General features: G+C 45.3%; 1 non-coding gene across 1 annotated transcript; it reads right to left on the bottom strand.

Moving 5' to 3' along the window:
- Positions 1–2,748: 2,748 nt before the first annotated feature.
- LOC112635629 lies at positions 2,749–2,852 on the bottom strand. The gene has a single exon (XR_003121974.1). It is a non-coding gene; the product is annotated as a U6 spliceosomal RNA (small nuclear RNA).
- Between the last annotated feature and the right edge of the window lie 10,652 nt (positions 2,853–13,504).

Below are 13,504 nucleotides of genomic sequence, written 5' to 3'. Positions count from 1 at the left end.
TTTTTTTTTTGAGACGGAGTCTCGCTCTGTCGCCCAGGCTGGAGTGCAGTGGCCGGATCTCAGCTCACTGCAAGCTCCGCCTCCCGGGTTCACGCCGTTCTCCTGCCTCAGCCTCCAGAGTAGCTGGGACTACAGGCGCCCGCCACCTCGCCCAGCTAGTTTTTTGTATTTTTTAGTAGAGACGGGGTTTCACCGTGTTCGCCAGGATGGTCTCGATCTCCTGACCTTGTGATCTGCCCGTCTCGGCCTCCCAAAGTGCTGGGATTACAGGCTTGAGCCACCGCGCCCGGCCCATTTTTTTTCTTAATTTTTAATTTTTTAATTTTTTGAGACGGAGTCTCACTCTGTCACCCAGGCTGGAGTGCAGTGGTGCCATCTCAGCTCACTGCAAGCTCCGCCTCCTGGGTTTCAGGGATTTTCCTGTCTCACCCTCTGAGTAGCTGGGACTACAGGCTTGTGCCACAATGCCTGGCTAATTTTTGTATTTTTAGTAGACATGGGGTTTCACCATGTTGGCCAGGCTTGTCTCGAACTCCTGACCTCAAGTGGTCTGCCTGCCTCGGCCTCTCAAAGTGCTGGGATTACAAGCATGAACCACTGCACCTGGCCTAGTCTGCTTTTAATTCTTTGACTATGATGTATTTACACACACATACATATATACATACATACATCTATACACACATACATATACATAGATATGAACATTTACATATATATGGTATATGGTGTTTCTTAATGTTTTAAAAATTCATGTAATTTGTTTTGTGTGGCACTTATTTTCCTGCATCTTGTTTTGTTTCCTTAACTTCGTTTTCATAATTTGTTCATCTAGATTAAGTTCATTGATTTATTTTATTTTATTAATTTTTAAAATTATTATTATTATTTTTTAAGACAGAGTCTCACTCTGTCACCCAGGCTGGAGTGCAGTGGCACAATCTTTGCTCACTGCAGCTTCCACCTCCTGGGTTCAAGCGATTCTTCTGCCTCAGCCTCCTGGGTAGCTGGGATTACAGGCGCATGCCACCACACCAGGCTAATTTTTGTATTTTTATTAGAGACAGGATGTTGCCATGTTGACCTGGCTGGTCTCAAACTCCTGACCTTAGGTGATCCACACACCTCAGCCTCCCAAAGTGCTGGGATTACAGGTATGAGCCACTGGCCCAGCAAGTTCATTCATTTAGCCTGCTGAATGGTGTTTCATCACATGAATACACCCCAATTTGCTTATCCATTTGCTACTGATCGACATTTACATTGTTTTTAGTGTTTCATTATTAGAAACACTACATTTCAGGGAATATCCTCCAACAGGTCTCCTAGGGCTAATTAATGGATGAGAGTTTCTATTAAGGAATGTTTTTAGAGGTTTTTTTTTTTTTTTTTTTTTTGAGACGGAGTCTGGCTGTATCGCCTAGGCTGGAGTGCAGTGGCCGGATCTCAGCTCACTGCAAGCTCCGCCTCCCGGGTTCATGCCATTCTCCTGCCTCAGCCTCCCGAGTAGCTGAGACTACAGGCATCCGCCACCTCGCCCAGCTAGTTTTTTGTATTTTTTAGTAGAGACGGGGTTTCACCATGTTAGCTGGGATGGTCTCGATCTCCTGACCTCATGATCCACCCGTCTCGGCCTCCCAAAGTGCTGGAATTACAGGCTTGAGCCACCGCGCCCGGCCTAGAGGTTTTTTTTGAAACCACTATGGAAATAGGTTTTATATTAAGACCCAGTTCATAGATGAAATAAAAATTTTACAAAATAATACCTGCCCTTGCTATATGCACTCTATTTCCTACTCTGTTGCATTCTGTCCTATTTCATTTCATTTTTGTAAAATGCTGGACATGACTCACTACATTGATTTTATGACTCACTAATGGATTGAAAAACGATGCTCTAAGGCATTTATCTGGAAGTAGACTTTCTAGATCAAAGAATAAGTGCATTTTCAACTTGAGTAGATATTATCAAGTTGCTTTCCAAAGTGGGTGTATCAGTTTTACAGGATATCAGAGTCCTAATTTTTCCACGTCCTCACCCACACTTAAAATGGTCAGGATTTTAGATTATCGATAGTCCTGTAGATGTGAAACAAATATCATTGTCAGTTTAATTTGGAAAAAATTAGCCAGGCGTGGTGGCATGTGCCTGTAGTCCCAGCTACTTGGGAGGCTGAGGTGGGAGGATCACCTGAGCCCAGGAAGTCAAGGCTGCAGTGAACTGTGATTGGGCCACTGCACTCCAGCATGGGTGACAGAGTCTCAAAAAGAAAAAGAAAAAAAAAGTTTTTTAGATGGTAGTTTTAAATATTTATAATAGTCAATTTAGTCAAAATGATCAATTTTTACTTCTGCTTTTTCATAATTTTATTGTTAAAATTTTATGTTGATTATAAAAATACTATATATTTTTTCAAATAATTTTGCTGCTGTTGTTGTTTTTGAGACAAGGTCTCACTCTGTCACCCAAGCTGGACTGCAATGGTGCAATCTCAGCCCACTGCAACCTCCACATCCTGGACTCAAAACGGTCCTCCTGCCTCAGCCTCCCAAGTAACTGGACTACAGGCATGCGCCACCATGCCTGGCTAATTTCTGTATTTTTTGTAGAGACAGGGTTTCACCATGTTGCCCAGACTGGTCTCACACTCCTGGACTCAGGTGATCCACCTGCCTCGGCCTCCCAAAGTGCTGGGATTACAGGTGTGAAACACTGTACTCGGCCTTTTCAAAAACAATTTTTTTTTTTTAAATATGGAATGCTTCATGAATTTTTGTGTCATCCTTGCACAGGGTCTATGCTAGTCTCTGTTTTGTTACAGTTGTAGTATATGTGCTGTCAAAGTGAGCACCAGATAATTTTGAAGTTGGTTCGTATTTTGTTTTGTTTTGTTTTTACAACTTTAGATATTTAATTGCCCTGGAGTTTATTTTTGCCTATCGTTTTATGTCTTCCGATACTTCAGCCCCTCATTATGTGATTCTTCACCAACTTTGGGACTCTGCTTCTCATCTCCTCCCTCAGAGTGTTTTTCTTGAAGAGAAGGGGAATACAAAAGGCCCCAGGCTTAGAATAGCTCTTAGAAGGCCTTTAAAGAAGCAAGTGGGAGGGCCGGGCACACCCAGCCAAGAAGTAGCCTTTGATTTTTGTAATTGCAGTCATCAAAAAGCATCATCAAAGAACTTTTATCAGACTGGGTGCGGTGGCTCACGCCTGTAATTCCAGCCCTTTGGGAGGCCAAGGTGGGCGGATCAACTGAGGTCAGAAGTTCGAGACCAGCCTGGCCAACATGGTGAAATCCTGTTTCTACTAAAAATACAAAAATTAGCTGGGCATGGTGGCGTGCACCTGTAATCGCAGCTACTCGGCAGGCTGAGGCAGGAGAATTGCTTGAACCCGGGAGGTTGCAGTTAGCTGAGATCACGCCACTGTATTCCATCCTGGGTGACAGAGTAAGACTCTGTCTCAAAAAAAAAAAAAAAACCAGAAAAGTTTTTATCAGTGATTGCTTGCAATGGGCAATTAAGGTAGACACTGAACTAAATTTAGAATGTATTATTCACAAATATAGTCTTAAGAAGTTATACTCTGAAAATTAATAAAGCAGATAAGCAAAGGACAAACCATATAATAATAAAAAAGGTAGAGCAATCTAGAACTACTGTAGATAGTAAAGAATTAACATCAAACACATCAAAGTGCAATTCAAGGATAAAGGCATCACTGGGTGACGAGCAGTGCTTAGTATGTATTTGTTACAGGGAAACTGTCATCAATCAACTAGGGAAGGTGGGTCTCTTCTGACTTCTCCCATCCTCTCCTCTTCCATCCTCCACACATGTGCCCCATCTCCGAGCTTTTTCTCCTCCAAGCAACATAAGCCTTACTAACGCTTGAAATCAGAGGAGGTTTTTCTTTGTGTTAGTACTCGGCTCTCAATAAATGGACCTTTACCCAGCATCAGCAGGAACCACCCTCAGGAGCCACTTTGTGCTGCCTGGCACGTCCACAGCAATTAGAGCAAAAGGACAGAGTTAAGGAAACTCTTTGAGGAAAATTATCCCCACCCAACTTTGGCAGGGTCACCTGGGAGCCCTCTCATCAGTATTGCTATTCACTGTGGTACCCCCATTGTTCCACTAGCACCATGTACTGAACTTCCTCTGTGTTCAATTCCTATAAAAGAAAGGAAGCCCTTGCCTCAAAGTGCTCTCATTTTTATTATTTTTTATTTTTTGAGATGGAGTCTCACTCTGTCTCCCAGGTTGGAGTGCAATGGCGTGATCTCAGCTCATCACAACCTCCGCCTCCCAGGTTCAAGAGATTCTCCTGCCTCAGCCTCCCTAGAAGCCGGGATTACAGGGGCTTGCCATCATGCCCAGTTAATTTTTGTATTTTTAGTAGAGATGGGGTTTCACCATTGTTGGTCAGGCTGGTCTCCAACTCCTGATCTCAGGTGATTCCCTGCCTTGGCCTCCCAAAGTGCTGGGATTACAGGCACAAGCTACTGCGCCCACCCACACTCTCAATTTAAATACATTTGCACATTCAACAAGACTCATAAATGTCTTACCTAGCTGGATCAATATTAGAAAGGCCTCAGGGATTTTGCGGTTCGATATCACTGTCATAAAAATTGTTTCAATGTAGAAAAAAAGGTTAACATATTTCATACATATTCATTAAGAAATGTACATGGGCTGGATGCAGTGACTCACCCTTGTAATCCCAGCACTTTGGGAGGCCAAGGTGGGTGGATCACTTGAGGTAAGGAGTTCAAGACCACCCTGGGCAACATGGTGAAACCCCATCTCTACTAAAAATACAAAAGTTACTCAGGCATGGTGGCATGCACCTGTAATCCCAGCTACTCAGGAGGCTGAGGCAGGAGAATTGCTTGAACCCAGGAGGCAGAGGTTGCAGTGAGCTGAGATTGCACCACTGCCCTCCAGCCTCGGCAACAGAGTGAGACTCTGTCTCAAAAAACAAAACGAAAAGTGGCTGGGCACGGTGGCTCACGCCTGTATTCCCAACACTTTGGGAGGCTGAGGTGGACGGATCACCAGGTCAGGCGTTAGACCAGCCTGGCCAACATGGTGAAATTCTATCTCTACTAAAATATATATATATACACACACACACACACACACACACATATATATATATATAAATTTGTCAGGTGTGGTGGCCCACACCTGTAATCCCAGCTACTCAGGAGGCTGAGGCAGGAGAATCGCTTGAACCTGGGAGGCGGAGATTGCAGTGAGCCAAGATCGCACCACTGCCCTCCAGTGTGGGTGACAGAGCTAGACTCCATCTCAAAAAATAAGATAAACAAACAAACAAAAAACAAAAGTCACTGAGTGAGGTCTTTAACCATCTCTTCTGAAATAGTCCTGATCTCCCACCTATAGCTCTTGCTGCTCCATTTCCTGATTTTTAAATTTGTTTTTTAATAAAATTTAATGATCTGTACTTATTGATGTATACTTATTGACTAGTTGTTATCTGTCTGCCCCACAGAATATAGGTTTTCAGAGAACAGGAACTTTTTATGTCTTTATCATTGCTATATCCCACTGCCCAGAATCAGTGCCTGGAACATAGTAGATCCTCTACAAATAGTGCACTTGTTAAGTTAATGAAACTGAATTAAATGAACATATATGTTATATATCCTTACTGCATTGATTGGTATATGAGAAAATTAAACAGAAGAAACTAACAGCAAGATAAGTAGTGTCCTAGACTCCAAGAAGTCTTTCCAGACTAATCCTATTCAGCATTAGAAGTACAGTCATAGGCCGGGCGGGGTGGCTCACATCTGTCATCCTAGCACTTTGGGAGGCCGAGGCGGGCGGATCACAAGGTCAGAAGTTCAAGACCAGCCTGGCAAACATGGTGAAGCCCCATCTCTCCTAAAAATACAAAAATTAGATGGGCGTGGTGGTGGGCGCCTGTAATCCCAGCTACTTGGAAGGCTGAGGCAGAATCACTTGAAACCGGAAGGCGGAGGTTGCAGTCAGCCGAGATCGTGCCACTGCAGTCCAGCCTGGGCAAAAGAGTGAAACTCCGTCTCAAAAAACAAACAACAAACAAACAAACAAAAACAAAAAAGAAAATACAAAAATTAGCCAGGCTTGATGGCGCGCACCTGTAATCCCAGCTATTTGGGAGGCTGAGGCAGGAGAATTGCTTGAATCTGGGAGGTGGAGGTTGCAGTGAGCCTAGGTCGAGGCACTGCACTCCAGCCTGGGTGACAGAGTGAGACTGTCTCAAAAAAAAAAATGTAATCATTCTGAATCTCTTACTCTGCCCCTTGAGAAGACTCCCCCACCAACCTTTTTCAGTTTAGGTGACTCAAGCAGGGCTGACCCCACCCTGCCTCCAAGCATCAGCTTGTGTCCCAGGCACCCCATGGCCACTGTTTTTGGTTTGGGACTGGCTCATGACTCAAGCTAGGTAGCAGGCAGAGCTTTCTGTGTTAGTCTGGAAAGACTTCTTGAAGTCTAGGCTAGGACACTACTCATCTTTTTTGTTTTGTTTTGTTTTTGTTTTTGTTTTGAGACAGAGTCTTGCTCTGTTGCCCAGGCTGGAGTGCAGTGGTGCAATCTCACTTCAACCTCTGCTTCCTGGGCCCATGTGTTCCTCCCGCCTCAGCCTCCCAAGTAAGTTTCCCTGGGACTTTTGCTGGAACTATAGGAAAAAGGATCAAGTCAGCCCAGTGCAGGTGGTGGTCATTGTTCTACCATGCAGGGAAACCTCCCTGAGAACAAAACCACACTGATTCTAAAGCAGAGACTAGAGAGTGAGAAATAGAAAGAAAGAAACAGGGCCTGGTACAGTGGCTCTAGCCTGTAATCCCAGAATTTGGGGATGTTGAGGCAGGAGGATCACTTGAAGCCAGAAGTTTGAGATCAGCCTGGGCAACAAAATGAGATCCTGTCCCTATTACCAAAAAAAAAAAAAAAAAAAAAGAGAAGGAGAAGGAGGGGGGGGGGAAGAGGAGGAGGAGGAGTGGGGGGAGGGAAAAAAAGGAAAGGGACAGGTGGACAGTGGCCTGGTGATATCTGGGTCCCCAGCTTCAGTCCTGCCTACAGTGAGCTGTATTGTTGGGTTTTTCAGTTTATGTGAATGATTCAGCTCCTTTTGAACACAAGCAGTTTGAATTGGGTTTCTGTCACTGACAATCACAAAACACAACAAAACAAAATCATATAATGCACATTTAGCTGCATACTTTCTACTACATCGAATTTCACTTGTTTACTTAATATTATATACAGTTTTTTACCTAAGACTTATGAACATTTTTATAGTTTATAAAATAATCTTATATTTACATATCACTCAATTTTAACACAATTATGTGAGGTAGGGCATATTTTTTTTTATTTAATAATTTTTTTTTTTTTTTTGAAACACAGTCTCACTCTGTCACCCAGGCTGGAGTGCAGAGGTATAATCATAGCTCACTGCAACCTTGAATTCCTAGGCTCAAAGGATCCTCCTGCCTCAGCTTCCCACAGTGCTCGGATTACAGGTGTGAGCCACTGAGCCTGGCTAATTTTTTTTTTTTTTTAAAGAGATGGGGTTTCAGGCCAGGTGTGGTGGCTCACGCCTATAATCCCAGAACTTTGGGAGGCCGAGGAGGAGGAATCATGAGGTCAGGAGTTTGAGACCAGCCTGGCCAATATGGTGAAACCCCATGTCTACTAAATACAAAAATTAGCTGGGCATGGTGATGCAAGACTGTAGGCCCAGCTACTCAGGAGGCTGAGGCAGGAGAATCGCTTGAACCCGAGAGGTGGGGGTTGCAGTGAGCCGAGATCGTGCCACTGCACCCCAGTGTGGGCGACAAAGTGAGACTCTGTCTCAAAAAAAAAAAAAAAAAAAAAGAGATGGGGTCTCACCTTATCACCCAGGCTGGAGTGAAGTACACAATCATAGCGCACTGCAGCCTTGAACTCCTGGGCTCAAGGGATCCTCCTGCCTCAGCCTCCAGAGTAGCTGGGACTATAGGAGCAGGCTACCATGCCTGGCTGATTTTTTGTTTTTTTGAGATGGGTCTTGCTCTGTCGCTCAGGCTGGAGTGCAGTGGCATGATCTTGGCTCACTGCAACCTCCACCTCCTGGGTTCAAGCGATTTTCCTCCCTCAGCCTTCTGAGTAGCTGGGATTACAGTCTTGCACCACCATGCCTGGCTAAGTTTTATTTTTATTTATTTATTTTTTGAGATAGGGTTTCACTCCCGTTGCCCAGGCTGGAGTGCAGTGGTGCGATCTCAGCTCATTGCAAACTCTGCCTCCCAGGCTCAAGTGATTATCCTGCCTCAGCCTCCCCAGTAGCTGGGACTATAGGCATGTGCCACCGCTCCCAGCTAATTTTTGTATTTTTTTTAGAGATGAGGTCTTGCCATGTTGCCCACTTGGTCTCAAACTCCTGAGCTCAAGAGATCGGCCCACCTCAGCCTCCCAAAGTGCTGGGATTATAGGTGTGAGCCACCGCGCCTGGCCTAATTTTTTATTTTTTGTAAAGATAGGATCTCACTGTGTTACCCTGGCTGGTTTTGAACTCCTGGGCTCAAGTGATCCTTCTGCCTTAGCCTCCCAAAGTGCTGAGATTATAGGTGAGAGCCACCGTGTCCAGCCAAGAAATATATTTTACAGTAACCCAGTACACACGTACACACACAGGCACACACTCTTAAAGTTGCACAAAACAACACTTACCTTAGTGCCTTTGACATTCTCTGATATTTTCTATTCTATTTTTTAAAAATTCTGACCGGGCGCAGTGGCTCATGCTTGTCATCCCAGCACTTTGGGAGGCTGAGACAGGCAGATCACAAGGTCAGGAGTTCGAGACCAGCCTGGCCAACATGGTGAAACTCCTGTCTCTACTAATAATACAAAAATTAGCTGGATGTGGTGGCACATGCCTGTAATCCCAGCTACTTGGGAGGCTGAGGCAGGAGAATTGCTTGAACCTGGGAGGTGGAGGTTGCAGCGAGCCAAGATTGTGCAACTGCATTTTAGCCTGGGTGGCAGAGTAAGACTCTGTCTCGGGAAAAGAAAAAAAAATTCTATTTTATTTCAGCACTTTAGAAGGCCAAGGCAGGTGGTTCCCTTGAGTCCTAAAGTTTGAGACTAGCCTGGTCAATATAGGGAGACCCTGTCTCTACAAAAAATAAATATACATCTGTTTTCTTGCTGTGTCCAACTCAAGAATAAAAAAAAGAAAAGAAAAGAAAAGAAAAAATATATTAGTTGCAACCTACAGTTTGTTTTGTTTGTTTGTTTTGTTTGTTTTTTGCTGGAATGAAGTGGCGCCATCTCAGCTCACTGCAACCTCTGCCTCCTATATTCTAGCGATTATCCTGCCTCAGCCTCCCAAGTAGCTGGGACTACTGGCAGCCCCCACCACACGCAGCTAACTTTTGTATTTTTAGTAGAAACAGGGTTTCACCATGTTGGCCAGGCTGGTCCCGAACTCCTGAGCTCCAGTGATCTGCCCGCCTTGGCCTCCCAAAGTGCTGGGATTATAGGCATAAACCATTGTGCCTGGCCGCAATCCACAGGTTTTCTTTTTAGTTGTTTTTTTTTAGAGACAGGGTCTTGCTCTGTTTCCCAAGTTGGAGTGCATTAGCATGATCACAGTTCACGGCAGTCTTGAACTTCTGGAGTTTTCTGTTCTGTGACTACCTTGTGTTGTTCTTGTCTCAATTTTTGAATGGAAGGAAATTGTTTAAGGTGTACAAGATGGAGGTGATACGGTGTGGTGGTTGAGTCTCGGCTCGTGGGTCTAACAGATTTGTGTTCAAAGCCTGGCTTTGCCACTAACTAGCTGTGTCCTTAGACAAATTATACTCTAAGTCTCAGATTCCTAATTTGCAAAATGAGAATAATAATAAATAATAGTTCCTGCCCCATTAGTTTATTATGAGGATTGTTTTTTTTGGTAGAGACATAGTCTTGCTATGTTGCCCAGGCTATTCTCAAACTCCTGGCCTCAAGTGATCTACCTGCCTCGGCCTCCCAAAGTGCTGGGATTACAGGCATGAATTTTTGTGCCAGCCTACTATGAGGATTAATGCTTGTGAAGTGTTAAATATAGTGTTTGGTACACAATAAAAATTCAATTAATGTTGTCAGTTACTCTTAAGTATAAATTGGGGACCAGGAAGGCAAAAATGGAGTGTGTTTTTTGCAGACGAACAGAGGGGAGCCAGGACACAGCTCAGCTTGCTCGTGCCCAGAGAGAGTTAAGCTGCTGACCCTGAAGGCAGGGGGCACGCAACTGTGTGTGGGAGCCGGACTAAGCAGCTGCGACAGGGCAGACAGTGTGAGAAAGCTGTTGATGAGAGCTGCTGCTGAATAAAATCATATTTCACCTGTCTACGGCCCCCCAAGTGTTCTTTCTGCTCATCCATCCACTACCTCCGGACCTCAACATGACCTTTGGCATAGTCTAAACCTGACACTCATAACACAGATTTTTGAGACAGGGTCTTGCTCTGTCGCAGAGGCTGGAGTGCTCTGGCATGATCACGACGCACTGCAGTCTTGACCTCCTGGACTCAAGTGATCCTCCCACCTCAGCCTCCCAAGAAGCTAGGATGTTCCACAAGCACATTCCACTACACCCAGCTAATTTTTAAATTTTTCGTAGAGATGGGATCTCCCTATGTTGCCTAGGGTAAGAATTCCTAAACTCAAATAGGCCTTTTCCTTCTGAGACTTTAGTTCCTGGGTGATCTTACAGGTGCTTCTATTTTCCCCTCAAGTGGAACAAATTGGCCCCCAGCCCAATCTGCAGAGACAGCTTTGCCTTGGGGAACTTTACCTGATGTAGAACAAAGACAGGAGACAGGCCAAGTTGTAGTTATTTGACTTTCATGATTAAGAGAGCCCTGAAGCAGAGAGACCTTTCATCTGGGTCCCTGGGCAGAAGATCCATAATTCTTTCTCCAGACTCAATGGTTGTTCTAGGTAGGAACCAGAACAACTTGCTGGAAGCCTGCCTTGACTTATTTGAATCGATTACTGCTTTTCTTTCTTTTCCATTCTAAGCCATTATGTTTTTATGGTACTAAGCAGATTTTCTTGAAAGCTACTAGAAAACTGCCTGCTACCTGAAAGCAGCAACTGTTTTCTTCTCTCTTGCTTTTTACCCCATCCCAATGCTTCTCTTTTGCGGCTTGTTATCTAAGTTATTTCCCTGAGGCAAAATTTCCCCATTCTTTCAGCTCCCCTCTTCCCAGATTGAGAAATTCTAGGCTTGCCCTGGACTTCTCTTTTTAGTCTCTGGGTTTTTTTTCCTTTCTTTTTCTTTTTCATCAGGCACCAAGTCCGGAGTTTGCGTGGCTCTGATGTCTGCCCGTGGATCACTGATTGACCAGGCTGAAGCCAGCGGGTCCTTTAGATCCCGAGGGATAAAAGAGCAGGCAGCATTTCCACCCACGCTCTGAGACTCCTCATAATTGCATCAGTGCTGCACGTACCTATGCGGAAAATACAAGTGGACTGTCAGGCTTGGGGTTAATGGTTTCACCTCACGTCTCAGAGGAGCAGAGTCCTAGTGCACCTGTGGAGCCTGAACCAGCTTCACTCCAAGAGGAGCAGAGAAGGGAAGCAATTTATCTTACTCCACCCCTTTCAACCACTGGCACTCACAGGTTTGCCACCTGCTCTTGCTCTTGCCAAATGGTACAGAGATGAAATCTTAGAATAAAAGTTTTTGAACTCAATACATTATTAATTAATATCTAGGAGTGGCAGATATATAATGCTTCTCTTTTCACGACAGGTCAAAGATGAAATCTGATTAGGCTTTGGAGGGCGTGGTTTGCCTCTTGAAAGTCCTTGCCAGTCTTTAGAAAGCTGTGTTGCTTAGAGCACCCAAAAGTGCCCTTATCTAACTGAGGGAGGCGCACTTGTCTTCATATATAGAGGCAGGAGCTGGCATTGAGAAAGTCAAACTAGTTCTGCACCATGAGGAAGAAGCAGCTTAAGACGGAGGCAGCGCCACACTGTGAGCTAAGTAAGTAGCCCAGGGAAGCTGCCCAGCTGAGCAGACCTGAAAGGGTGACAAGTACAGCTCTAGCAATTTTATTTTCTAGTTATAATAGAAGTTCCCAAAGGAAAGGTTCTGGTCTGGAGGAACTTCATCAAACCTTTCTGAAACTCCACAGATGTACTGTAGCGAGAATCTCAGAACTAATTTGTGTATTTTCTTTTTTCTCCAGGAGAAATTCTGTATGAAAAACAACCTGCTCCAGGAAGGCAAGCCCCTCCCCGCCTTTTTTTTTTAGTCCCCGAGTTTGTTTTTACGTTGCACTTTATTTGAATTTTTCTCTTGGCCGTTCACACTCCTTTCCTCATTTCTCAGACTTTCTTACTAATGAAATTTTCTCCTAGCCGTTTTTACGTGAATAAAGAAGCTCCGTTACCTTTAATGCTGTAAGCAGTGCGGGGGGTCGGGGAGTGAGGGTGGCGGGATAATCTAATGTTTTTGGTGGCTGTAAACGACATTGTAGAAAATTACGGTGATTTGTTAGGCCATTTATTCCCTCTTCACCAGTCTGGCAGTCATCTTCAGAACAAAAGAAGGCGTGAGGCTGAAACTGGGGATAGAGTGGGATTGCTTTGGGTAGGTAGGATAAAGTCTGGGGAGAATCGAGGCAGCTGGGCGAGAAGGAGGAAAACAATTCGCTGCGGAGGCTTGGGAGGACACCGGAGGCGGTGGAACTGGCTGCACTAGCTGATGTGTCGCGGTTCCTCCCAGGTGTGGGGTGCTCTTGGTGGGGCAGCAGATACTATGATGTGGCTCTTGGGGCGCGAGGAAATGTTCCTGTCAGGTGGCTATACTTTCTTTTTGAGACAGGGTTTTGCTCTGTCACCCAGGCTGGAGTGCAGTGGCACGACCTTGTCTCACCACAGCCTCCCCCTCACAGGCCCAAGTGATCCTCCCACCTCAGCCTCCCGAGCAGGTGGGACCACAGGCGGGCGCCATGATGCCTGGCTAATTTTTTTTTCTTTTTTTGAGACGGAGTTTTCGCTCTTGTTTCCGAGGCTGGAGTGTAACGGCGCCATCTCGGCTCACCGCACCTCCGCCTCCCGGGTTCAAGCGATTCTCCTGCCTCAGTCTCCCGAGTAGCTGGGATTACTGGCATGCGCCACCACGCCCCGCTAATTTTGTATTTTTAGTAGAGACGGGTTTTTTTCTTTTTTTTTCTTTTTTTGAGATGGAGTCTTGCTCTGTCACCCAGGCTGGAGTGCAGTGGCCGGATCTCAGCTCACTGCAAGCTCCGCCTCCCGGGTTCACGCCATTCTCCTGCCTCAGCCTCCCGAGTAGCTGGGACTACAGGCGCCCGCCACCTCGCCCGGCTAGTTTTCTGTATTTTTTAGTAGAGACGGGGTTTCACCGTGTCGGCCAGGATGGTCTCGATCTCCTGACCTCGTGATCCGCCCGTCTCGGCCTCCCAAAGTGCTGGGATTACAG

Source organism: Theropithecus gelada, chromosome 11 (assembly GCF_003255815.1).
Source record: "Theropithecus gelada isolate Dixy chromosome 11, Tgel_1.0, whole genome shotgun sequence".
Classification (NCBI taxonomy): Eukaryota; Metazoa; Chordata; class Mammalia; order Primates; family Cercopithecidae; genus Theropithecus; species Theropithecus gelada.
This window is presented reverse-complemented; position numbering and strand designations above follow the sequence as displayed.